The 25,663-nt window shown below is 46.3% G+C and overlaps 1 protein-coding gene across 7 annotated transcripts in view; it reads left to right on the top strand.

Moving 5' to 3' along the window:
• The window catches only part of ZMIZ1 (zinc finger MIZ-type containing 1), a 483,594-nt gene that overhangs the window by 364,634 nt on the left and 93,297 nt on the right, over nucleotides 1–25,663 (top strand). Inside the window, exon 1 of one of the 7 annotated variants that reach the window (XM_068255457.1) lies at nucleotides 10,090–10,180. The exons of the other annotated variants lie outside the window; for them this stretch is intronic. The gene's annotated coding sequence lies outside the window, so the exon portion shown is untranslated. Of the gene's footprint in view, nucleotides 1–10,089; nucleotides 10,181–25,663 lie in introns of those variants that run through there. 7 annotated transcript variants of the gene reach the window in all.

A 25,663-nucleotide genomic window follows, 5' to 3' on the forward strand; every position in this document is an offset into this window, starting at 1 on the left:
ACACTGGAGAGGGACTCAACAACATTGGTTAAATCAGACTGTGTACAGGGCAAGGTATCTAACACACTTGCTGACGAGGACAATATTTCAATGGCTTCTGCTTCGCTGGGCAGAAATTCATCAAGTTTTATTAGAGCAGACTGTAATTCCAAAACAGCTGCTAGACAAGTGAATATTACTGCAACACCAACTGAGGTAAGCAGTGCTTCAGCCTCCTCTGCTAAAGGGTTTAAAGTATCCAAAGTACTGGGTGAAGCATAAGACTCTGCGACCACAGCTTCACTGGACAGGATCACTGAACAGTCCATATTGCAGGGCAAAACCATGGAAGCACCTGCTGGACAGCATAATGATTCTGTGACCTGAGTTTCATTGGAGAGATCTACTGCACAATTCATGGTACAGGGCAAATTTATTGGAAAATTTTCTGAACAAGGTAATAATTCTGCGATTTCAGGTTCACATAGCAGATGCTCTGAGCTATTCACGAAACTAGAGCGAGGTGTAGAAACAGGAAGATCAAGACACAATGTTTGCGCATCTGAATCACCATTCATTTGTAAAATTGGAAAATTCAGATGCTGGGGTTCTGAGTTTACTAGACAGGATTGCTGGAACTCGGAAACTGATGTAGTGCATCTATTGGCATCTGCTGGATCAGACAGGAGTTGAACTTTATTAACACAGGTAATTTCTGCAGAAGTGTTTGCAGAGACAGGCAAGATTTTTCTGGTGTCTGTTTCACTAAACAAAGAGTCATGAGTACTGGCTAGGCTGGACTCGAAAGTCAGCAGGACCTCTGGGTCCTCTGCTGAGAAATTTGTGCAGGGCAAGATTAAGGAAGTATTAGTAATTTCTGTCTTACTGGGAAGTAACACTGAGTTATCCATGGTACAGGGTGGAATTACAGGAACTTCAATTTCACACAAAAGGAGCTCAGAATCACTCGCTGAATCAGCCAAAGGTGCTGAAGCAGGCGAGTCCTCAGGAACTGAGGAAGTGGAACAATCTCCACTTGACAGTGTGTCTTCCCTGGTATCAACTGATTGAATTGCATAAAAATCGTCCAGAATCATTCTCCACACATCGATCAATGGAGCCACAAAGTCATACCCACACACACCAGTTTTTATTAGGTTATAAGCAGACTTAATGCATGCATTCAATACTAATTCACTTTTTGCACTGTAAAACTGACAAAATGAACTTGCATCTTTCTTCCATTCATAGACCAGAGCTTCCATCTCTCCTTTCTCAAATGGAGGATCCCATGCATATTTAACAGCTGAGCATTCCGGCTGATCATAGTTTGCAAATGTGTTAGTGGCAGAAACATACATTGGGTTATTTAGCAGGTGATTGGCCGATTTCTTATTCCTAAGGATCTCCAATACCTGTAGCAAGTATTGAACTGTAGTGTATGCAAATTTCCCTTGCTGCACGAATAAATTGATCTGTTCAATACTCTGTAATATATCTTCATAATCATATTCAGATAATTCATTTAAACAAGAACCTTTATTTTCCCTGGCTAGCAATGAAAGTTCATTAGTAGTTTCATAGGTCCATTTGACTCCCCTGAATGGTGACTGAATTTCATTATCTACTACTGGCGGAGTCTCATTACAGATCTGATGCGCAGTCGTCAAGGGCAACGACTCCGCTAATTGTAACGCTTTTCTTATGGAGCGTTTACGTTTGGCTTTAGACCCTGCTGCCTTAGCAGAAGAAAAGTTATCAGAACAATTATCTGCTTGCTGATTATTTTTGTAGGCAGTAGAAGGAGCAGCTGATTGACAAGCTGCCAGGAGCTTATCAAAAGGGCTAGGCAAATCGGTTTTGCGCAGCCAGTTATGGATCACAAACGCTAGAAATTCCAGTGGTCTTTCTTTTAAATTGGTATGATCCAAGACATCGTAGGCCCACTGAAACAATCTTCCCTTAAATAAAACATAAACTAGCTGGGGGGCCCACGTTGAAACAGGAGTAGCCTGGAGCTCAGGATTGGCCAGGAACCTGGCACATTCAGAAAAAAACTCATTTTCTGTTTCAGAATTGAGCTTCTCAAATTTCTTAAAGGAACAGGAACCATAACAAACAGTGTCATTTTTGCTGGGAACCCCCCCCACAATGGGGATTGGTAATGGGGCTATCATAATGTTAAGCTTGGGGGTGTAATCTCCACAGTCAGCATACAACACATAAGCTGACGTGAAGGAGGTACACACACCAGCACAAGGGATCAGGATATCCCCAGTTTAGTGGAGGAGAGGACTGACTCCAATAGGAGATTGTGGTGCACAGAGCCGGTGCAGATCTGAACAGCCACAAACACTTTCGTAATAACGTCTCAGCGCAAAGTAGCGCTGAGCGCATAAACCAGGACTGAGGAGATCAGGACAGGTAGACAGAATGAACGCTTGCTAGCTAGCGATTACTTAGCGACAGCAAGCGTCCAAAACCAGACAGACTGGAATGAGGCAGCCAATGCGTTGCGGCGATGGCGTGCCTCACAAAGACAGGACAGGAGAGACAGGAAATAGCAGGATCGAGATAGATGAACGTAACACAGATAAATATACAATAAGTATGTTTTCCTAGCGTATTACAATTACAGCTATCAATGAAACTATTCGTAACGTCTGACTAACATATGTATATATTGGCAATGAACCGATATATGACATAAGCAGGAACTCTGACTAAGACTGAAGTAATACAGGGAACAGGACTCAGAAGGATTCGCTATCTCTTTGCAGAGATGAACGCAATCCACAAACAGGACCAGGAACAGGATTCAGAAGGATTCGTTATCTCTTCGCAGAGATGAACGCAATCCACAAACAGGACCAGGAACAGGATAACTAGCTCAGCACGGGTGTTCACGATACGCGCAAACTACCAAAACGTGCTGGAAAACTGACTAACTGAACACAGGAAATAAACAGTTCGTGTACGTATATATCAGCGACACTGATATATTAACGTAACACGAATACAAGGAAAATAACAAAATGCGCAAGTATGCGTATATATTGGCGATGAACCAATATATGACACAAGACAAGCAAGTAGCAACTTATAGAACAAGAGCAGAACTAGGAGGACTCGCTGACCCCTTCGCAGGAGTCAGCGCAGTCCACACGGACCAGGAACGAGGTGGGGCACGAGCAGAGTAACAGATAGAGTCTGAAACTATGATAGCCCATGAGGCATTGCAGGAAGCAGTTCTTTATACTGAGGTCATCCAATGGGAGCAGACCTGCAGATTCCCACACAAGTGAATGGTAATTAATCACAGGCTGATAGTAGGAAAAGGCAGACAATGATATGCAGCCTGCAGGAAAGGGACCGCCCCTCCACTGCAGCAGACAATGTTTGTTTACACAAAAGCATATTAAACTGTCATAAACTTCAGAGCGACTGCAGATGGAATCAGCAACTAGTTTAAGTGCAAACCAAACTATGCAAGCAAATGCATGTAATGACATTAGAACTGCTTGGTTTGCAATACCAGTGCAGTCAGCAGTAAACGCTGCAGAAGCGATCATAACACCTTGTCAGCTCAGACAATCGTGTCAGAAACACCTGATCTGCTGCATGCATGTTCAGGGTCTATGGCTAAAAGTATTAGAGGCAGAGAATCAGCAGGATAGCCAGGCAACTGGTATTGCTTAATGGGAAATAAATATGGCAGCCTCCATATCACTCTTGCTTTAGTTGTCCTTCAAAGTGACACTGAAGCAGGAAAATCTTAGAGAGCCAGAGTTGGGGGGCTGAGCGGATCAGGTAGCCGCATAAAACACTGCTATCTGCTGCTAATGTGGGTCGCAATGGCCCACTTTCACTTTTGTAACCTCTGGGTCACAACGCTGCAAGGAGAGACTGTGTGTCTCTCATCCATCGTGCAGGGAGGCGAGGGAGTGGCAGGAGGCGTGGCCAGGGGGAGAGAGCTGCCCAATGGCGGCTCTGGAGTCTGGAAACCCTGTAGGAATGCCCCTGCCAGGCGTTTTGAACAGGGAATCCCTCTCCCCTGTGTTTACCTCCAAGATGGCGACAATGTTGGCAATTTCGGGGGGCTATAGCGCAGAGGTGGGGGGGGGGGGGCAGAGAGCAGTGGTGTTGGGGCACAGAGGCATGTCATGAAGCAGAGAACATGCCTCCGTGTCCCATATAGCCCCCAAGAACCACTTTGGATTCACTTTAAAGGGAACCAGAGATGAAGACTAGCTAAAAATTGTAAAAAAGATTTTATATATACCTGGTGCTTCCTCCAGCCCCATCCGCATGGATCGCTCCCACGCCGCTGTCCTCCGCTGCCTCTGTCGCCGGTACCGGGTCCCGTCACTTCCACTGGATGTGACCAGTTTTCCGCATGTGCAGGGTTCCCTCCGGCTCTTTACGCATGCCCCTGCGCAGTACGGAGGGAGCACACTGCACTTGCGTCGGCTGCCCGAAATGACGGGACCCGGTACCGGTGGACAGAGGCAGCGGAGAAAGGCGGCGTGGAAGCGATCCAGGCTGATGGGGCTGGAGGAAGCTCCAGGTATGTATAAATAGTTTATGATCGTTTCTGGTTCTCTTTAAGATATAATGAACTGTACGTGTAATACAGATAATTGATAGAATATTAGTAGCAAAGAAAAGTCTCATATTTTCATTTTCAGTTATATAGCTTTTTTATAACATTGCATCATTCTGTAATATTTGCAGTTTACAAACGACACTCTGTATTTTAAACTATGAAACAGAGCAGAGATAATGACCTTTTGAACTCCCCTGCAGTAAAACCTTATCTGAAGTAGTCTTTCACTGTTTTCTTGATGTATATTTAGAAAACTGTGTGCTGTCTTCAGCTCAGAGAAGCTCTTTTGCATAGATAACTGAAGTTTCTTAACTCTTCCTGTACTGGAAATAATATTAGACTCATATCTTTGCTACTAATGTTCTATTTCTTAGCTGTACTACACATACAATTCATTACCAGTATATCATAAGTTTATTTTCACTTCAGATTCTCTTCAAGCATAATAAACTCTTGAGAGTTGTGCCCCATGTATCTATCTGATTATTTTATTTTGTCACTGCCAGTATATCTGATTATAGTGCACTGCAAAGTATGCCCGCTGCTTACAATGCAAAGGATGGTATGGGGATGCAGAATAAGTAGCTTGCAAATTTGGGAAGGCACCGTTAATGCTGTAGGATATATGCAGGTTTAGGAGCAGAAAATGCTGCCATCTAGATGACATCCTTTTTTAGGGATGACCTTACTTATTTTTGCTAGACAAATGTCAGACTGCATTGTTGTATATTACAAAAGCATGGCTCTGTATAGAGAGTCAATTTAAAAAAAAAAAATAGGATACTCTTTCAAGCTTATATAATCAACTTGTTGGCATTGTTGGATGTTTATTGTACCATTGTTAAAATAACTTGAACATTAAATTTCCCCCAAATTAAAAAGGGTCCTCCCTCATTTGCACATGGGCATGGCCTATGCATGCATGTATGCAAAAATATAGTATCTATGTATATACACCTGTAAATTCAGTCCATCCAGATGTATATATCCATAGATATCAACATTAGTTAGAGAATGCAAATCCAAAATACTACTGTATATAGTATGTGTGGGAGCAAGTCAATTCTAATATAGGAGTGAGTATAGGCTGTCAGCCACCACTATAAATCCATAGTCCTCACAAGTAATCCTGCACACAGTCAGTTTTGGTAGACATGGTAGTTAATCGCTTACATCAGTCCCGTACATCCGGCAGTAAACCCATTGTAAACTAAGCAGGTAGCTCCTGAGTGACCATTTGTATAGCTGTTGGCATTTTAGCCCGATCCACTTGTGTGCAGGATGGTGTATGAAGGGGCACAACTCCGGATTCAGCCAGTACAATGAGTTGGTGGAGCCAATGTCTGTGCTCCAACTTCTATGCAGTCGGGAGGGCAGTAAGCCGTCCGGTTTTGCCCGATCATGTCGGCTTTGTCGAGGCTTGTCTGTATTAAGAGTCTGGATACTAAACTGACTTACTCATAGTGCAGATCTGAAGATAAACTGTTGAGAACAATTGTATTTATCCTCCTACTCCTAAAAATGACCCCCCCCCTTTTTTTTAGATATCCCATGGTTTTATTTCATATTTAAACATTTAGAGTAGATTGAATGTTTTGTTGTTTCTGCTCAATGGCAGTCTATTAAGAGTCCCAGAGTTAACATACATGAACTATTGACCTTTCTCTCTCCCCCGCCCTCAGACGTTGTATTCTGCCAGGAAAACTTTTATGGCTGTGATTTGTATATCAGTGAGGTTTACTATATTGCCAACTAGGTACTCACAAGACAGAAGCTGTCACTTGCATGCCTGAAAATGATTTTTTTAGGTAGCAAAATAATAAAAAAGCACGGTTATTTATGTTTTGCAATGTACATTCCTGTTTATCTCATCATGTCACATGTCACATGTCCAGGGCCGGGCCAAGGCAGAGGCAAGAGAGGCACCAGCCTCAGGGTGCAGTGTAGAAGGGGCACACAACTCACTCAGCTATCATTCCCCTATTGTGTTTGAAGCAGAGAGTAATAAGAAAAAGGGATACATGACAGCGACTGCAAGCCACATAACTTGAGCTTAAGGTGTTTGGGGGGGTGCCCTGGGGCGCCTATTAGTCTAATAGAAATTAGTGTGTGACAGCTGGGATGGGAGGGATGGAGGGGCGCACTTTGGTGTCTCAGCCTTGGGTGCTGGAGGACCTTCTCCCAGCTTTGCACATCGCTGCCTCGAGTACACTTTAAGAACTATAATAATTATTGGTTACCAAGGTATAGAGAGTGTTGTTAAAAGCAGAGGTGCTGCAGCCAGCACAGTGGTAAATATGCCCTTGTTCCACTATTCTGAAACTTACTACTGGCAATCAAATTCCTGCTTCACATTTTCTATATTGTCTTTGCTCTGCCTTCAATGGGGAACTCATGATTTGCAAATCATCACATTCTATTTCTAGTTTCACTTTACGCAACATTCCAACTTTTTTTAAGGGGATTGTAGGCCATACTAAAATTGTTTTAGCAGTACAAAGACGTATTCCACCTGGATTTATTAATAGCATGTTAGAGGAGAAAGCTTAAAACAAGGAAACTCCATTACTAAGAAGCTTTTTAGGATGGGGATTTTGGGTTCCTTTAAGGCACAAAACCCCAGTAATGTTTCTCCACAACTTAACTGCATGCTCTCTGTGACAGTGTTTGATAAAGCCAAGAAATACCTCTCAATACAGTTTTGACCACTTGGTGGCAGTGTTTAATAACAATCTCTGCATGTTATCTAGCCTCTTGACAACAGAACAGGATAAGTGCTTAAAAGATATCTTTACTGTGTAGATATTGATGCTGGTGACATACGTAAATTTGCAGCATACCGTAGTAAAATCTAGAGAGGTCTGATCAAATCCCTTGTGCTTCATGGAAGATATCAAGATATTCTTTAAACAAGAGGCGTTCTCCCATATGAAATCCCTGCCTTTCCTGCAGCTGACACACAGGGAGACTCGATTGCTGCAAGTCCAGTGGGAGCATCCTAGGTAGCACCAAGGAGATGCAAAAGCCCATTCCACTTGATGCCTCTCAATTAAAAGGAACTGCTGGTTTACTCCACGATAGTCCCAGTCAGCGTGTTTGTGTTTGTTTTACAGGTATACGCATACTTATTACTGTAGTATTTATTTATATCTAATGCCTACCACAGACTGTACACCCACTTAACATAATGTATATAACTATGCTTGCATAACTTTTGTTAAATAAATCACTGCAAAGTTAGGTCATATTGAAATTTTATCTCCCAATTTAATTTTAAAGGGGACCCAAGGTGAGAAGGGATATAGAGGCTGACCTGTTTAATTCCTTTTAAATAATGCACATTGCCTGGCTGTCATGCTGATCCTCTGCCTCTTATACGTTAAACCATAGACCCTGAACAAGCATGCAGATCAGATGTCTATGACAATTCTGACAATAGCTGCATGCTTGTTTCAGGTGGGTGGTTTAGAGCAGTGGTCCTCAAACTAAGGCCCGCGGGCCGAATGTGGCCCCCTGAGGCTTTTTTACCGGCCCCCGCACAGAAAATGTATTACTTATAGATATTGGTGGTCCACATATGGAATAGCAGTGCTGGCACCACCCATCCACATGGAAGCCAGAAAGCAGTAATTTTGTTAGTTTCGAATCCAATTGAACAGCATGTTTTCTCCTGGGTATGCTTCACTGTCTAGCCCGTAAAGACTTCTACATCATCTTATGTATTCACCAGCCCCCCAGCAGGCTGGAGTATGTTGACCCGGCCCTCCACCCAAAACGTTTGGGGACCCCTGGTTTAGAGCCTGTTGACCAGAAAGATCAGCAGGACTGCCAGGCAACTGGCATTGTTTAAAAAGAAATAAATACGGCAGCTTCCATAGGTTTCACACCTGGAGTTCCCTTTAACCTCCTTAGCAGTAATCCCGAATCAGGATCGGGATGGAAAGCCGCAGCTCAGAGCGGTAATCCCAGTGCCTGAGTGAGTTATATGCAGGAGCTGCTGCAGATCTTTCTGTGGTATGTGTTTTTTTTTTCTTTTTTGGGGGTCTAAAAGCTGGTGAAAAAATTGCACGGCTTTTAGACCCTAAATCTGGAAATAATCATAATGCCCGGGAGGTTTAAGGGGAACTTCAGCCTAAACAAACATACTGTCATTAAGTTACATTACTGGTTACAATGGTTAATTTGCATATATTCAGCAGTGGTGCCTGGGAGACATCTCGAGCTCACTCTAACCTGAATTATCGCAAATTCTTTCTGTTTTAGGAAAGCAAACTTTTGTTTTTAAGTTACATTAGTTATGTTAATTAAAATATATAGGTAATATAATCTCTTACCCTTTATCTTTTAAAAGAACAGGCAAATGTTTGTGATTTCATGGGGGCAGCCATCTTTTTGGTTGAAAGGAGGTGACAGGGAGAGGTGACAGGGAGGAGACACAGTTCCAACTGTCCTCTGTCCTGATCACCCCTCCCAGCTGCACACGCTAGGCTTCAAATCTCAAGTTCAAAATTTAAAAAATCAAATTTGTGCCAAAACAGCAGAAGGAGAACAACAATAGAAATCCCATTATGCTTTGCACAGCATCAGGGGGAAAATGCCCGGGAAGTTTTCTTCTGTGCAGCTAAAAATGAGGCTTAGGAAAGAAAAACAAAGTTCTGATGCTGTGTAACTGTTAAAGAAACACCAAGCCTTTTCAGTGCTGCCGAGTAGATTTGTAATCTGGAGGTTCACTTTAAGGGAGTATTTGTTCAGCTGATCTGTTAACTAACAAAATTATTTATTTGTCACAAGTAACTTCATTGCGGTTTATGGAATAAATTAGACGTAACGATTACGTTATCACTAATGTTCCAGCTGTAATAGCGTATTATCACTGGTGAGGACAGGAGGACAGGAATGTTATTATTAGCATTATTTATAAAGCACTAACCTATTACATAAGTGCTGTACAATAAATAGGGCTATAAATGACTCACAGTGACATGCAACCATTCTTAAAAATACCGTTCTCCTTGTAGATAAACACTATTGAGAATAAATGCAGTGCCTGCCCCTTGCATTCAGTGGAGTGCTTCTGTCTCTGAAAGTTTGTTGAATTTGTGAACACACACAGTGGATTCACATGTAATGTTTACTAAGCCTGATGTCATCATGGCCACTTGACTACCCAATATAGACTATTGTGAAGTCTATGACTGCACACTTCGGCATAGCTCTGTGTGCGCTGACATAATAAGGAAAACAAATGTACAGGTAATTTAATATGCCTGCAGCCCATTAGTTTGCATTGGGAATGTAATGCAGATAGTGTCTGCCTCAGCTTATCCCCAGGCTGCACAATTCCCATGCTTCTCACCGAAGAACAAAAAAAAGTGTTTACTAACTAAAGTGAAAAACGCAGCTGAGTTACCTGGAGGATTTAGCATAGCAACACCCACAGGAATTCTGTGCTAACTAGGTCACACTTGAGAGCAGTGAGGATGTAACTATGGGCTGTCTCCCTGGGTGTGCAGCAGGATTAGCTGCGGACCTTTCCTATTGGTTAGAGGCCCTGCTGGAGAAGGCTGCACCTAGGACTTTCCTCCTTGGAACCAGGTGGGTCCTGATGCTCTTATGCTGCAAGACTTTGATCAGTCACTATAGCTGAGAAATTATGTTCTGAGGTCCACCTTTCTCTGTTAACTGTTTGAAGGATGTGCATCACATCATTTATTTAACTAAATGTTTGCGAGCCATTAAAAGTGCATATTTTTTATTTAAATGGCTTTTTACCTACCTTTGTTCCAATTATTTTCTTTTTAAATGATTGAGAGATAATTTGGTGAGAGATTTAGAGGGGATCAGTGCATAGAATAAGTGAAATCTGAATGAATGATGGCTTGTGACAGTATTCTCTCAGAGGATGAGCAGTGTTGTAGTGCTGGGACACGCTGTAACTGGCCATTATGGGTCAAAGGATAAGCTGCACGGACACACGAGCTAAAAACAGCCGTTGCAATATATTTTGCTGCGCTTACTCCTGGAGCCAGCAGGGTTAAGTACAGATTGTTCATCATCCAGCCCGTGTGTGTTCAGAAATGGATTCCTGTGTTTTCTCTTTTATTTTCTGGTTAGCCTACACGTCGAGTGTGGAGAATGGTTGCCATGGTTATGTCGAGCTGGGAGAGCTGGCATTTCTCTCTGGGTCACTATCGCCTTCTGTCCCTGAGGGGCTTACACATTCTGTGCTTTGTAAAGGCATTCTGTACCGCAAATTGTTACTGCAAACTGTAAGCTCTTCTGCCAAAGTCTGCTACATGGAATGGGCTAGTGTAAGGTAAACTAATTGCCTGAACTGTGATTCATCAGAGGAATGCATAATTCCCCCATGCGTTTTCTGTACCTCCTCCTACCTCTTTGCATTATGCTGTTGCCGTCTGTGTAGTCCTGCCTTCCTCTTCTTACATTGCTTACATCACTCATTGCTTGTTCTTCATTACCTCGTTTTCCACCTCTCCTCTTCTCTCTCTATTGGTCAGTCTCGCACTGCCTGACACACTCCACTAGTGCAGTAAATAGGATTCCATAAGTCAACAGAGTATTCATTGCAGATGTAAAGCACTCGTTGCACCGGAGATAGAGCTGCAAAAAGGGAGCTTGTCGAATGTTTGGTTAATGTTCTTTCCTGCAAACAGTGTGAATCCCGGCAAGAGTCCTTTCAGGAGTGGCGTATAATAACATCTTCATCTCGCCATTCGTGGTAGATAACCTATCGAGTGCAAAGTTTTGATACCCATCGCTGCTATAGTAGATCAGAGCACAGAGAGATGTGGTAGTGCAAGGACCTCAAAAATAGAAGTCACAGCAAGAGTCTGTACAGTGCAGTATGTTGATTAAAATGAGTATAATTAGTATTAGAAAAATGAAGGGGGTAACCACAAACTAAAATGGTCTTCCAGAGAATCACTGCATAGGTGGGTAGAAGTATAACCCCAGGTCAGTTCATCTGGGTAAGGGGATCGACAGGCTTATAATAGATGCCAATACAAAAGAAGTAGCCAAGCAGATATTATGTAGGGAAGCAATAGAATAGCCCATCATCTATTAAGGCTATCGGCTAAAACTAGCAGCACCAGAGGGAAGGTTAGTGTTGGGCACCTGTAGGGGATGAGTGTTGGGCACATGGAGAGGAGGTTAGTGTTGGGCACATGGAGGGGAGGTTAGTGTTGGGCACCTGGAGGGAAGGTTTGTGTTGGGCACATGGAGGGAAGGTTAGTGTTGGGCACATGGGGGGCGGGGGAGGTTAGTGTTGGGCACATGGGGGGGGGGTTAGTGTTAGGCACATGGAGGGGAGGTTAGTGTTGGGCACATGGGGGGGGAGGTTAGTGTTGGGCACATGGAGGGGAGGTTAGTGTTGGGCACATGGAGGGGAGGTTAGTGTTGGGCACATGGAGGGGAGGTTAGTGTTGAGCACATGGAGGGAAGGTTAGTGTTGGGCACATGGAGGGAAGGTTAGTGTTGGGCACATGGAGGGAAGGTTAGTGTTGGGCACATGGAGGGGAGGTTAGTGTTGGGCACATGGAGGGGAGGTTAGTGTTGGGCACACAGAGGGGAGGTTAGTGTTGGGCACACGGAGGGGAGGTTAGTGTTGGGCACACGGAGGGAAGGTTTGTGTTGGGCACATGGAGGGAAGGTTTGTGTTGGGCACATGGAGGGAAGGTTTGTGTTGGGCACATGGAGGGAAGGTTTGTGTTGGGCACATGGAGGGAAGGTTTGTGTTGGGCACATGGAGGGGAGGTTAGTGTTGGGCACATGGAGGGGAGGTTAGTGTTGGGCACATGGAGGGGAGGTTAGTGTTGGGCACATGGAGGGAAGGTTTGTGTTGGGCACATGGAGGGGAGGTTAGTGTTGGGCACATGGAGGGGAGGTTAGTGTTGGGCACATGGAGGGGAGGTTAGTGTTGGGCACAAGGAGAAGGTTAATGTTGGGCACTAGGAGAAGGTTAGTGTGGGGCACTAGGAGGGGGTTAGTGTGGGGCACTAGGAGGGGGTTAGTGTGGGGCACTAGGAGGGGGTTAGTGTGGGGCACTAGGAGGGGGTTAGTGTGGGGCACTAGGAGAAGGTTGGTGTGGGGCACTAGGAGAAGGTTGGTGTGGGGCACTAGGAGAAGGTTGGTGTGGGGCACTAGGAGAAGGTTGGTGTGGGGCACTAGGAGAAGGTTGGTGTGGGGCACTAGGAGAAGGTTAGTGTGGGGCACTAGGAGAAGGTTAGTGTGAGGCACTAGGAGAAGGTTAGTGTGGGGCACTAGGAGAAGGTTAGTGTGGGGCACTAGGAGAAGGTTAGTGTGGGGCACTAGGAGAAGGTTAGTGTGGGGCACTAGGAGAAGGTTAGTGTGGGGCACTAGGAGAAGGTTAGTGTGGGGCACTAGGAGAAGGTTAGTGTGGGGCACTAGGAGAAGGTTAGTGTGGGGAACTAGGAGAAGGTTAGTGTGGGGCACTAGGAGAAGGTTAGTGTTGAGTATTGGAGGGGGGGTTAGTGATAAGCACTAGGAGGGGAAGGTTAGTGCTGGGCACTAGGAGGGGAAGGTTAGTGTGGGGAACTAGGAGGTGTGGTTAGGCACTAGGAGGGAAGGTTAGTGTGGGGCACTAGGAGAGAAGGTTGGTGTTAGGCACTAAGGGGAGGTTAGTGTGGGGAACTAGGAGGTGTGGTTAAGTAGTAGGAGGGAAGGTTAGTGTAAGGCACTAGGAGGGAAGGTTAGTGTAAAGCACTAGGAGTGGAGGTTAGTGTTGGGCACTAGGAGTGGAGGTTAGTGTTGGGCACTAGGAGTGGAGGTTAGTGTTGGGCACTAGGAAGGGGAGGTTAGTGTTGGGCACTAGGAGGGGGAGGTTAGTGTTGGGCACTAGGAGGGGGAGGTTAGTGTTGGGCACTAGGAGGGGGAGGTTAGTGTTGGGCACTAGGAGGGGGAGGTTAGTGTTGGGCACTAGGAGGGGGAGGTTAGTGTTGGGCACTAGGAGGGGGAGGTTAGTGTGGGGCACTAGGAGGGGGAGGTTAGTGTTGGACACTAGGAGGGGGCGGTTAGTGTTGGACACTAGGAGGGGGAGGTTAGTGTTGGGCACTAGGAGGGGGAGGTTAGTGTTGGGCACTAGGAGGGGGAGGTTAGTGTTGGGCACTAGGAGGGGGAGGTTAGTGCTGGGCACTAGGAGGGGGAGGTTAGTGTTGGGCACTAGGAGGGGGAGGTTAGTGTTGGGCACTAGGAGGGGGAGGTTAGTGTTGGGCACTAGGAGGGGGAGGTTAGTGTTGGGCACTAGGAGGGGGAGGTTAGTGTTGGGCACTAGGAGGGGGAGGTTAGTGTTGGGCACTAGGAGGGGGAGGTTAGTGTTGGGCACTAGGAGGGGGAGGTTAGTGTTGGGCACTAGGAGAAGGTTAGTGTTGGACACTAGGAGAAGGTTAGTGTTGGGTATTGGGGGGGGGGGGGGGGGGGGGTTAGTGATAAGCACTAGGAGGGGAAGGTTAGTGCTGGGCACTAGGAGGGGAAGGTTAGTGTGGGGAACTAGGAGGTGTGGTTAGGCACTAGGAGGGAAGGTTAGTGTAAGGCACTAGGAGGGGAGGTTAGTATTAGGCACTAGGAGTGGAGGTTAGTGTGGGGCACTAGGAGGGAAGGTTGGTGTTAGGCACTAAGGGGAGGTTAGTGTGGGGAACTAGGAGGTGTGGTTTAGTAGGAGGGAAGGTTAGTGTAAGGCACTAGGAGGGAAGGTTAGTGTAAAGCACTAGGAGTGGAGGTTAGTGTTGGGCACTAGGAGTGGAGGTTAGTGTTAAGCACTAGGAGGGGGAGGTTAGTGTTGGGCACTAGGAGGGGGAGGTTAGTGTTGGGCACTAGGAGGGGGAGGTTAGTGTTGGGCACTAGGAGGGGGAGGTTAGTGTTGGGCACTAGGAGGGGGAGGTTAGTGTTGGGCACTAGGAGGGGGAGGTTAGTGTTGGGCACTAGGAGGGGGAGGTTAGTGTTGGGCACTAGGAGGGGGAGGTTAGTGTTGGGCACTAGGAGGGGGAGGTTAGTGTTGGGCACTAGGAGGGGGAGGTTAGTGTTGGGCACTAGGAGGGGGAGGTTAGTGTTGGGCACTAGGAGGGGGAGGTTAGTGTTGGGCACTAGGAGGGGGAGGTTAGTGTTGGACACTAGGAGGGGGTGGTTAGTGTTGGAAACTAGGAGGGGGTGGTTAGTGTTGGGCACTAGGAGGGGGTGGTTAGTGTTGGGCACTAGGAGTGGGAGGTTAGTGTTGGGCACTAGGAGGGGAAGGTTAGTGTTGGACCACTAGGAGGGGAGGTTAGTGTAGGGAACTAGGAGGTGTGGTTAAGCACTAGGAGGGAAGGTTAGTGTAGGGAACTAGGAGGTGTGGTTAAGCACTAGGAGGGAAGGTTAGTGTAAGGCACTAGGAGGGGAGGTTAGTATTAGGCACTAGGAGTGGAGGTTAGTGTAAGGCACTAGGAGGGGGAGGTTAGTGTGGGGCACTAGGAGGGAAGGTTGGTGTTAGGCACTAAGGGGAGGTTAGTGTGGGGAACTAGGAGGTGTGGTTAAGCAGTAGGAGGGAAGGTTAGTGTAAGGCACTAGGAGTGGAGGTTAGTGTAAAGCACTAGGAGTGGAGGTTAGTGTTGGGCACTAGGAGTGGAGGTTAGTGTTGGGCACTAGGAAGAGGGGAGGTTAGTGTTGGGCACTAGGAGGGGGAGGTTAGTGTTGGGCACTAGGAGGGGGAGGTTAGTGTTGGGCACTAGGAGGGGAAGGTTAGTGTGGGGCACTAGGAGGGGGGAGGTTTGTGTTGGGCACATTGAGGGGAGGTTAGTGTTGGGCACATGGAGGGGAGGTTAGTGTTGGGCACATGGAGGGGAGGTTAGTGTTGGGCACAAGGAGAAGGTTAATGTTGGGCACTAGGAGAAGGTTAGTGTGGGGCACTAGGAGGGGGTTAGTGTGGGGCACTAGGAGGGGGTTAGTGTGGGGCACTAGGAGGGGGTTAGTGTGGGGCACTAGGAGGGGGTTAGTGTGGGGCACTAGGAGGGGGTTAGTGTGGGGCACTAGGAGGGGGTTAGTGTGGGGCACTAGGAGAAGGTTGGTGTGGGGCACTAGGAGAAGGTTGGTGTGGGGCACTAGGAGAAGGTTGGTGTGGGGCACTAGGAGAAGGTTAGTGTGGGGCACTAGGAGAAGGTTAGTGTGGGGCACTAGGAGAAGGTTAGTGTGGGGCACTAGGAGAAGGTTAGTGTGGGGCACTAGGAGAAGGTTAGTGTGGGGCACTAGGAGAAGGTTAGTGTGGGGCATTAGGAGAAGGTTAGTGTGGGGCACTAGGAGAAGGTTAGTGTGGGGCACTAGGAGAAGGTTAGTGTGGGGCACTAGGAGAAGGTTAGTGTGTGGCACTAGAAGGGTAGTGTGGGGCACTAGGAGAAGGTTAGTGTTGAGTATTGGGGGGGGGGGTTAGTGATAAGCACTAGGAGGGGAAGGTTAGTGCTGGGCACTAGGAGGGGAAGGTTAGTGTGGGGAACTAGGAGGTATGGTTAGGCACTAGGAGGGAAGGTTAGTATTAGGCACTAGGAGGGGAGGTTAGTGTGGGGCACTAGGAGAGAAGGTTGGTGTTAGGCACTAAGGGGAGGTTAGTGTGGGGAACTAGGAGGTGTGGTTAAGTAGTAGGAGGGAAGGTTAGTGTAAGGCACTAGGAGGGAAGGTTAGTGTAAAGCACTAGGAGTGGAGGTTAGTGTTGGGCACTAGGAGTGGAGGTTAGTGTTGGGCACTAGGAAGGGGAGGTTAGTGTTGGGCACTAGGAGGGGTAGGTTAGTGTTGGGCACTAGGAGGGGGAGGTTAGTGTTGGGCACTAGGAGGGGGAGGTTAGTGTTGGGCACTAGGAGGGGGAGGTTAGTGTTGGGCACTAGGAGGGGGAGGTTAGTGTGGGGCACTAGGAGGGGGAGGTTAGTGTTGGACACTAGGAGGGGGAGGTTAGTGTTGGGCACTAGGAGGGGGAGGTTAGTGTTGGGCACTAGGAGGGGGAGGTTAGTGTTGGGCACTAGGAGGGGAAGGTTAGTGTTGGGCACTAGGAGGGGGAGGTTAGTGTTGGGCACTAGGAGGGGGGAGGTTAGTGTTGGGCACTAGGAGGGGGAGGTTAGTGTTGGGCACTAGGAGGGGGAGGTTAGTGTTGGGCACTAGGAGGGGGAGGTTAGTGTTGGGCACTAGGAGGGGGAGGTTAGTGTTGGGCACTAGGAGGGGGAGGTTAGTGTTGGGCACTAGGAGGGGGAGGTTAGTGTTGGGCACTAGGAGAAGGTTAGTGTGGGGCACTAGGAGAAGGGTAGTGTGGGGCACTAGGAGAAGGTTAGTGTTGGACACTAGGAGAAGGTTAGTGTTGGGTATTGGGGGGGGGGGGGTTAGTGATAAGCACTAGGAGGGGAAGGTTAGTGCTGGGCACTAGGAGGGGAAGGTTAGTGTGGGGAACTAGGAGGTGTGGTTAGGCACTAGGAGGGGAGGTTAGTATTAGGCACTAGGAGTGGAGGTTAGTGTGGGGCACTAGGAGGGAAGGTTGGTGTTAGGCACTAAGGGGAGGTTAGTGTGGGGAACTAGGAGGTGTGGTTAAGTAGTAGGAGGGAAGGTTAGTGTAAGGCACTAGGAGGGAAGGTTAGTGTAAAGCACTAGGAGTGGAGGTTAGTGTTGGGCACTAGGAGTGGAGGTTAGTGTTGGGCACTAGGAAGGGGAGGTTAGTGTTGGGCACTAGGAGGGGGAGGTTAGTGTTGGGCACTAGGAGGGGGAGGTTAGTGTTGGGCACTAGGAGGGGGAGGTTAGTGTTGGGCACTAGGAGGGGGAGGTTAGTGTTGGGCACTAGGAGGGGGAGGTTAGTGTGGGGCACTAGGAGGGGGAGGTTAGTGTTGGACACTAGGAGGGGGAGGTTAGTGTTGGACACTAGGAGGGGGAGGTTAGTGTTGGGCACTAGGAGGGGGAGGTTAGTGTTGGGCACTAGGAGGGGGAGGTTAGTGTTGGGCACTAGGAGGGGGAGGTTAGTGTTGGGCACTAGGAGGGGGAGGTTAGTGTTGGGCACTAGGAGGGGGAGGTTAGTGTTGGGCACTAGGAGGGGGAGGTTAGTGTTGGGCACTAGGAGGGGGAGGTTAGTGTTGGGCACTAGGAGGGGGAGGTTAGTGTTGGGCACTAGGAGGGGGAGGTTAGTGTTGGGCACTAGGAGGGGGAGGTTAGTGTTGGGCACTAGGAGGGGGAGGTTAGTGTTGGGCACTAGGAGAAGGTTAGTGTGGGGCACTAGGAGAAGGGTAGTGTGGGGCACTAGGAGAAGGTTAGTGTTGGACACTAGGAGAAGGTTAGTGTTGGGTATTGGGGGGGGGGGTTAGTGATAAGCACTAGGAGGGGAAGGTTAGTGTGGGGAACTAGGAGGTGTGGTTAGGCACTAGGAGGGAAGGTTAGTGTAAGGCACTAGGAGGGGAGGTTAGTATTAGGCACTAGGAGTGGAGGTTAGTGTGGGGCACTAGGAGGGAAGGTTGGTGTTAGGCACTAAGGGGAGGTTAGTGTGGGGAACTAGGAGGTGTGGTTAAGTAGTAGGAGGGAAGGTTAGTGTAAGGCACTAGGAGGGAAGGTTAGTGTTGGGCACTAGGAGTGGAGGTTAGTGTTGGGCACTAGGAGTGGAGGTTAGTGTTGGACACTAGGAAGGGGAGGTTAGTGTTGGGCACTAGGAGGGGGAGGTTAGTGTTGGGCACTAGGAGGGGGAGGTTAGTGTTGGGCACTAGGAGGGGGAGGTTAGTGTTGGGCACTAGGAGGGGGAGGTTAGTGTTGGGCACTAGGAGGGGGAGGTTAGTGTTGGGCACTAGGAGGGGGAGGTTAGTGTTGGGCACTAGGAGGGGGAGGTTAGTGTTGGGCACTAGGAGGGGGAGGTTAGTGTTGGGCACTAGGAGGGGGAGGTTAGTGTTGGGCACTAGGAGGGGGAGGTTAGTGTTGGGCACTAGGAGGGGGAGGTTAGTGTTGGGCACTAGGAGGGGGAGGTTAGTGTGGGGCACTAGGAGGGGGAGGTTAGTGTGGGACACTAGGAGGGGGAGGTTAGTGTTGGACACTAGGAGGGGGAGGTTAGTGTTAGACACTAGGAGGGGGAGGTTAGTGTTGGGCACTAGGAGGGGGAGGTTAGTGTTGGGCACTAGGAGGGGGAGGTTAGTGTTGGGCACTAGGAGGGGGAGGTTAGTGTTGGGCACTAGGAGGGGAAGGTTAGTGTTGGACCACTAGGAGGGGAGGTTAGTGTAGGGAACTAGGAGGTGTGGTTAAGCACTAGGAGGGAAGGTTAGTGTAAGGCACTAGGAGGGGAGGTTAGTATTAGGCACTAGGAGTGGAGGTTAGTGTAAGGCACTAGGAGGGGGAGGTTAGTGTGGGGCACTAGGAGGGAAGGTTGGTGTTAGGCACTAAGGGGAGGTTAGTGTGGGGAACTAGGAGGTGTGGTTAAGCAGTAGGAGGGAAGGTTAGTGTAAGGCACTAGGAGTGGAGGTTAGTGTTGGGCACTAGGAGTGGAGGTTAGTGTTGGGCACTAGGAAGGGGGGAGGTTAGTGTTGGGCACTAGGAGGGGGAGGTTAGTGTTGGGCACTAGGAGGGGGAGGTTAGTGTTGGGCACTAGGAGGGGGAGGTTAGTGTTGGGCACTAGGAGGGGGAGGTTAGTGTTGGGCACTAGGAGAAGGTTAGTGTGGGGCACTAGGAGAAGGGTAGTGTGGGGCACTAGGAGAAGGTTAGTGTTGGACACTAGGAGAAGGTTAGTGTTGGGTTTTGGGGGGGGGGGGGGGGTTAGTGATAAGCACTAGGAGGGGAAGGTTAGTGCTGGGCACTAGGAGGGGAAGGTTAGTGTGGGGAACTAGGAGGGGGTGGTTAGTGTTGGGCACTAGGAGGGGGAGGTTAGTGTTGGGCACTAGGAGGGGGTGGTTAGTGTTGGGCACTAGGAGGGGGTGGTTAGTGTTGGGCACTAGGAGGGGGTGGTTAGTGTTGGGCACTAGGAGGGGGAGGTTAGTGTTGGACACTAGGAGGGGAAGGTTAGTGTTGGACACTAGGAGGGGAAGGTTAGTGTTGGACCACTAGGAGGGGAGGTTAGTGTGGGGAACTAGGAGGTGTGGTTAAGCACTAGGAGGGAAAGTTAGTGTAAGGCACTAGGAGGGGAGGTTAGTATTAGGCACTAGGAGTGGAGGTTAGTGTAAGGCACTAGGAGGGGGAGGTTAGTGTTGGGCACTAGGAGGGAAGGTTAGTGCCAGGTAAGTGCATAGTAAAATATTTATTTTTTTATTTTTCTAGTGGTACCACCCAGCACCAAAGTCACCAGGCAGCGCCGCAACATGTGCTTGTATAACCATGTCCCATACATTGAAAAAGACCCAGAACTTAATTTGCTTTGAACTGCGGGGAATAATCCATCCTTTTATTAGAATATTATAGACCAAAATGCACATCACATCTGACCTTTCTCAAGTGCCTCTCTCACACTAATGTAGAGCAGCACGCTGCAAAAGAGACATACCAGAGCTCTGGCCACCAGTCCTCTTCACTTCTTACAGCTGCCGGCTGTTCTGCTGCATGCTCCATTGGCTCTCAATGTCTCACGTGACACGCATCTTCTGGCCATGTGCATGCATCAGGATCCGTACGGAGGATGAAGCAGAACAGCCAGCAGCTGTACAAAGTGTCTGCAAATCGGATATGTGTTTTCTGCTGCGCGCTGCTCTGCAATAGTGTGAGAAGAGGGCTCTGCAGGGGTTTAATGTCACACATATCTGGCATCAGGTAATACCAGCCTGTGCCAAATAAAAGACTCAACTGTGTATAGGTATCTCTTAGATACCCTTTAAGGCTAAACTATTTCTCTGTGAAGTTGCTGCTGTCTGAGGCTAGCTGTAAAATGTTATGGGATGGTTTGTGCTGCATTTCGGGGTGTTGCTAGCTGTCTTCACCAGTAACTGGCTCACATGACATGCCAAACCATGAAGAATCCTATGATGTGGCAACTTCGCCTAATACTGTCCTAGACAACATTGGCACTTGAAGCATTATTCTGCTGCTGTACTGTGCCTCACATACAAGATCCCACAGTGGGACTTTCTAGTCCAATTGATGGATCCAGGCCTTCGCTGTTACGTTTTAGGGGCACAAGCTCTTAACACTTAGCTCTAGCAAGATATGCTTTATTTAGGTGTTATTTTTTTGTTTAACAAAAAGTTGTTACCTTTGTAAAAGCTCGTGGGTTTTGTTTGCACAAAACTACTTTGCAACAGTACACCATTGAGTAACAATTTATTTTCATTGCCATCGTTTAAAGTACTCTAGTAAATAGTCTAGATTTCTTCACATTGAAGTTGATGCTAAAATATTGTTTATAGGTAAGGATTATTCCACTCAAAACTGGCTTATGGTAGGTCCTGGAGAGTTAAATTCACTAATGGTTTCCTTCTCTCTCGGGAAGTTGTGGTGCGATCTATAAACAGGAGTTCCCTGGTCTGTGCACCTGCTGCAACAAATACAAAGTGCTCTGCTATTCCTAGTGGATTTTTCATTTATTTTGTATTATAGAGAATACAAACCAGTCTTGTAACAGTTGGGAAGACCTGTGTTGTAAGAGAAAAAGCAAGGCTGGAGTCCAAAGAGAAAGATTATCAGGGCTTCCCTGGCCCATGCACTTTGAAAGTACATTTTTCAGAAAGGACACAAATACCTGGTGGCCTGTATGCATGTGGAGGTAGGAATAGTATATATTAAAGTGTAACCAAAAGGAAACTTTCAAGAGTGTGTTAATGCATAGTATTAATGTAGTTAGTCTAGATCAGTATTTTCTATATGACCGCTTTTTGAGTCTCTATATATCACCTGTGCATGCAGTCCACCAACACAAAAGTCTTCCATGAGTTAAGGGCCAGACATATTTGCAAACTAGGTCATTCATGATCATTTTAGATACCTCTGCATAGCTTGTACCAACGCCTGCCAACAGCTTATTGGTGATTGGAGCCTTCTAAGTTAAAAAGGAACTGTAACCAAGGATTGAACTTGGTTATCCCAATTAGTAGCTGAGACCCCCATCCCATGAGAAACTTTTTTCTTTCCTAAAATAGATCATTAGGGGGTCTGTATGTCTGATAGTGTTGTGAAACACCTCCCACAGTGTGATGTTGTGACCATGGTCCTGACACTTTGCTGTCTGTGAACCTCATTGCATTGTGGGAAATAACCGCTTTCTCTAATAAGCAAGCAGTATCTCACTCTGTGCATAGAACTCTCACTAAATGAACATTCTGTACAGATCACCTGACAGAACTAAAGATGTGGTCAATCTAAAAATGAATATTTTATTCATTGTTATTTTCACTACAGTTTCGCTTTAAGTATTTTTTATTTTCCATGAGCAAAGGTGAGGAAAAGTTATTTGCTTTGGAAGCTGTGATCGGTTCACAGTGATCACAGAGTCAATGGTACCTGACCGAGATACAGAGGTCTGCTGTCAGCGTGACAGCAGAACAAGCAGTCTGCAGCTTTGCAGTAGTGTGAGAACAACTGGAACAGAGGGAGTGCACGGATGCAGAAGTTGAAATCAAGGGTGTAGATTTCAACTACGGCCGTCTTGAAGAAACCTCTACAGTATATTACTGGTTTTGTTGTACACAAGAAATAAACATGCCCACCGCGCAAAGCATAGCCTTATTACCTCACTGACTGCCAAGAAAGTTAGACCTTTTATAACCTTATGTTTTATTAGCAGTCTATTTTTATGTTTTCATTCCTTAAAATAAAATAGACTTTGGCTGTTTATGGAGAAGACCTGGTAATGAAAGGGTTTATTTGTTTTCAGTTTATACTTTTTGTTTTATTTTTTGCTCTCTTCACTCACAGATGCTTGTATTTGTGGAAAAAGTTGTATTCAGCTTCCACTACTCCTACAATTTGAGAGGAGTAGAGCTTAATCATCAAGAGTTTGTCTCAACACTACCCTCTTCCTTCAGCCTTTTACACAGTGCTGTAGTTTATATCATTGAAGTTGGGTATCAAAACAATCCTTAGCATTCAAGCTACAAAAGTGTCCATGAACTGAAGTCAGAATTCTGATGTGTAAATTGTTCATTACGTTTATTAATGTGTATGTAGAAATGCAGTGACGTTACTCTTGAGTGGCAGTGGTTTCCACCTTGTTTAGTGCATGACATTTTACCCTAATTTTCTTATTGGACATTCATATAAATGATATTTGCTGGCACTAGGTAGGCCTGCAGTTCATTGGATGAGAGGTTTAATGACTTCCTTAACAAGTTGCCACTAAATTTCCTAAACCAACTTATTAACTCGCTTCTTTTTTCTTCTTCTCTGTGAGTAGCACATTGAGCCTGACTGTGGTTCAGTGGAAAGCCAGAGCTTTAGAAAGAACTTCTTAACCTTTTACCATCTGGTATATTTTATGTTACAAAATTTTTCATTTTTCCTGGAATTTACTTTGCTTGTGAGATCGCATTATTGTAGCACGAAAGGAAAGGTTGTGATGTTCCTTTGATTTGCGCTAACACTAGCTTCATAAAGGAATAGCATTTGGGAGTACAGTATCACTTCATCAGATCCTGAGCATACAGACACGTCTTCCAAAGTCTTACATAGTATAGGAACGTATTCTGCCTCTTTAGCCTCGTATCAACAGGCAGAAAATGGTCTTGTTTAAAAGCTGCAATTGGCAGAGATAGACTGCACTTCCAAGGGCTAATTCAACAAGAACCTACTGTAATTACAAACAAAATGGACACAGTCCTCTTGCTGCAACAAGTACATCATCTAGCTTATAATAAAACCATATAAACTGTTAAACGCTACTTTGCGCTCACGGTAAGGCTAAGGAGATAGTGATGTTTTAAAAGTCTATCTCTATTTCTTTCAATTCAAGCATCCTTTAAAAAAAATATTTGTTTATAAGATGTTAGGAGTTTTTTTTCCAAGTTTCCATCTAATATTTAATTGTGCATATAGATCAGATGCCTTTCAGCATGAGAAATGTACAGTAGAGAAAAGCAGAAAGATTGCACTTTATCTTTCACAGCACTGTGTCCATCTGACGTAATATGATTAGATTGTGAACAGTATGTGACATGGCTGGAGCAGAGGCATGAAACTCTCTTCAAAATAAGTTCAGTGTATAACTATACATTGCATTGTTGAGTAGTCGTTCTTCTGGGAACCAAAAACGATATAAAACCTGTGCACAACATGTAAGGTTCGGAAACCTACAAAGATTACAGGGCACCTTTGGGAAGGCCACACAACTTTATCCCAGGTTACCATTTTTCATAACTTGTAAAATAAGTCATACCTCCTCAAACAACCATACCATACTCTGTTCAGGCAGTGCGAACTAGGAGATAATCAGTGGGTGGCATTTTTATGAAGCATTGATAACGTTCATACTTTGGAAAATGTTGGTCTGGTTTATAATCCGGAGAAAAAAAATCTGAGTGCATAGTGAATTTGGTGGTTTTTTAGGGAGGGATTATTTTTTTTTCACAAATGACTTGGTTTGTAACTCTATCTCCATGTAAAATAACCTATAGACATAACGCAGCTGTTGGAAGACACATTAAACACATTTATTGTGTTAAAAGGTCCTAGGCTAAATATGCACAGATGCATTGCTGAAGCATACCTGTTTATGATCTGGGTGATGCTGACAATATTTTGTGTTAACAGTTCTGATTGACTGGAAACCTAAAACTTTTACTGATTTTCACCTTTAAACTGATCTCAAGGTGTGAAACCTATGGAAGCTGTGGCTCGATGGTGTTGAGTGGCTGAATGGAGTACTGGTTAAGGGCACCGCCTATGACATGGGAGGCCATGGTTTGAATCCTGGCTAGGGTCAGTACCTATGCGGTAAGGAGTTCAAGGCAAGACTCCCTAACACTGCAGGGTGGCCTCCTGAGCGCGTCCCAGTGGCTGCAGCACTTGAAGGCTTTAAATCCGACTGAAGAAAATTGCTATGTTAGGATTATTCGCATCGGTTTATTAAGCTGCCATATTTATTTATTTTTAAACAATACCGGTTGCCTGGCAGTCCTGTTGATCTTTCTGGTCAGTAAGGTCTCAATCACACACCTGGAACAAGCTAAATCACACACCTGGAACAAGCTAAATCACACACCTGAAACAAGCTAAATCACACACCTGAAACAAGCTAAATCACACACCTGGAACAAGCTAAATCGTGCACCTGGAACAAGCTAAATCGCACACCTGAAACAAGCTAAATCGCACACCTGGAACAAGTTAAATCGCACACCTGGAACAAGCTAAATCGCACACCTGGAACAAGCTAAATCGCACACCTGGAACAAGCTAAATCGCACACCTGGAACAAGCTAAATCGCACACCTGGAACAAGCTAAATCGCACACCTGGAACAAGCGAAATCACACACCTGGAACAAGCGAAATCACACACCTGGAACAAGCGAAATCGCACACCTGGAACAAGCTAAATCGCACACCTGGAACAAGCTAAATCGCACACCTGAAACAAGCGAAATCGCACACCTGAAACAAGCGAAATCACACTCCTGGAACAAGCTAAATCGCACACCTGGAACAAGCTAAATCACACACCTGGAACAAGCTAAATCACACACCTGGAACAAGCTAAATCACACACCTGGAACAAGCTAAATCGCACACCTGGAACAAGCTAAATCGCACACCTGGAACAAGCTAAATCGCAGACCTGGAACAAGCTAAATCACAGACCTGAAACAAGCTAAATCACAGACCTGAAACAAGCTAAATCACAGACCTGAAACAAGCTAAATCACAGACCTGAAACAAGCTAAATCGCACACCTGGAACAAGCATGCAGATAATCTTTTCAGATTTGTCAGACATCTGATCTGCATGCTTGTTCAGGGTCTATGGCTTAAAGTATTAGAAGCAGAGGATCAACAGGGCAGCCAGGCAATGTGCATTATTTAAAAGGAAATAAACATGTCAGCCTCCATAATCCTCTCACCTCGGGTTCCCTTTAAATATGTAGTGGATTTAAATCTTTTATTGTACATTGAGATATGATTTTTTTTAATGTCTGTAGGTATAGCTTATTATAGTA

This window comes from Hyperolius riggenbachi, chromosome 10, assembly GCF_040937935.1.
Source record: "Hyperolius riggenbachi isolate aHypRig1 chromosome 10, aHypRig1.pri, whole genome shotgun sequence".
NCBI lineage: Eukaryota > Metazoa > Chordata > Amphibia > Anura > Hyperoliidae > Hyperolius > Hyperolius riggenbachi.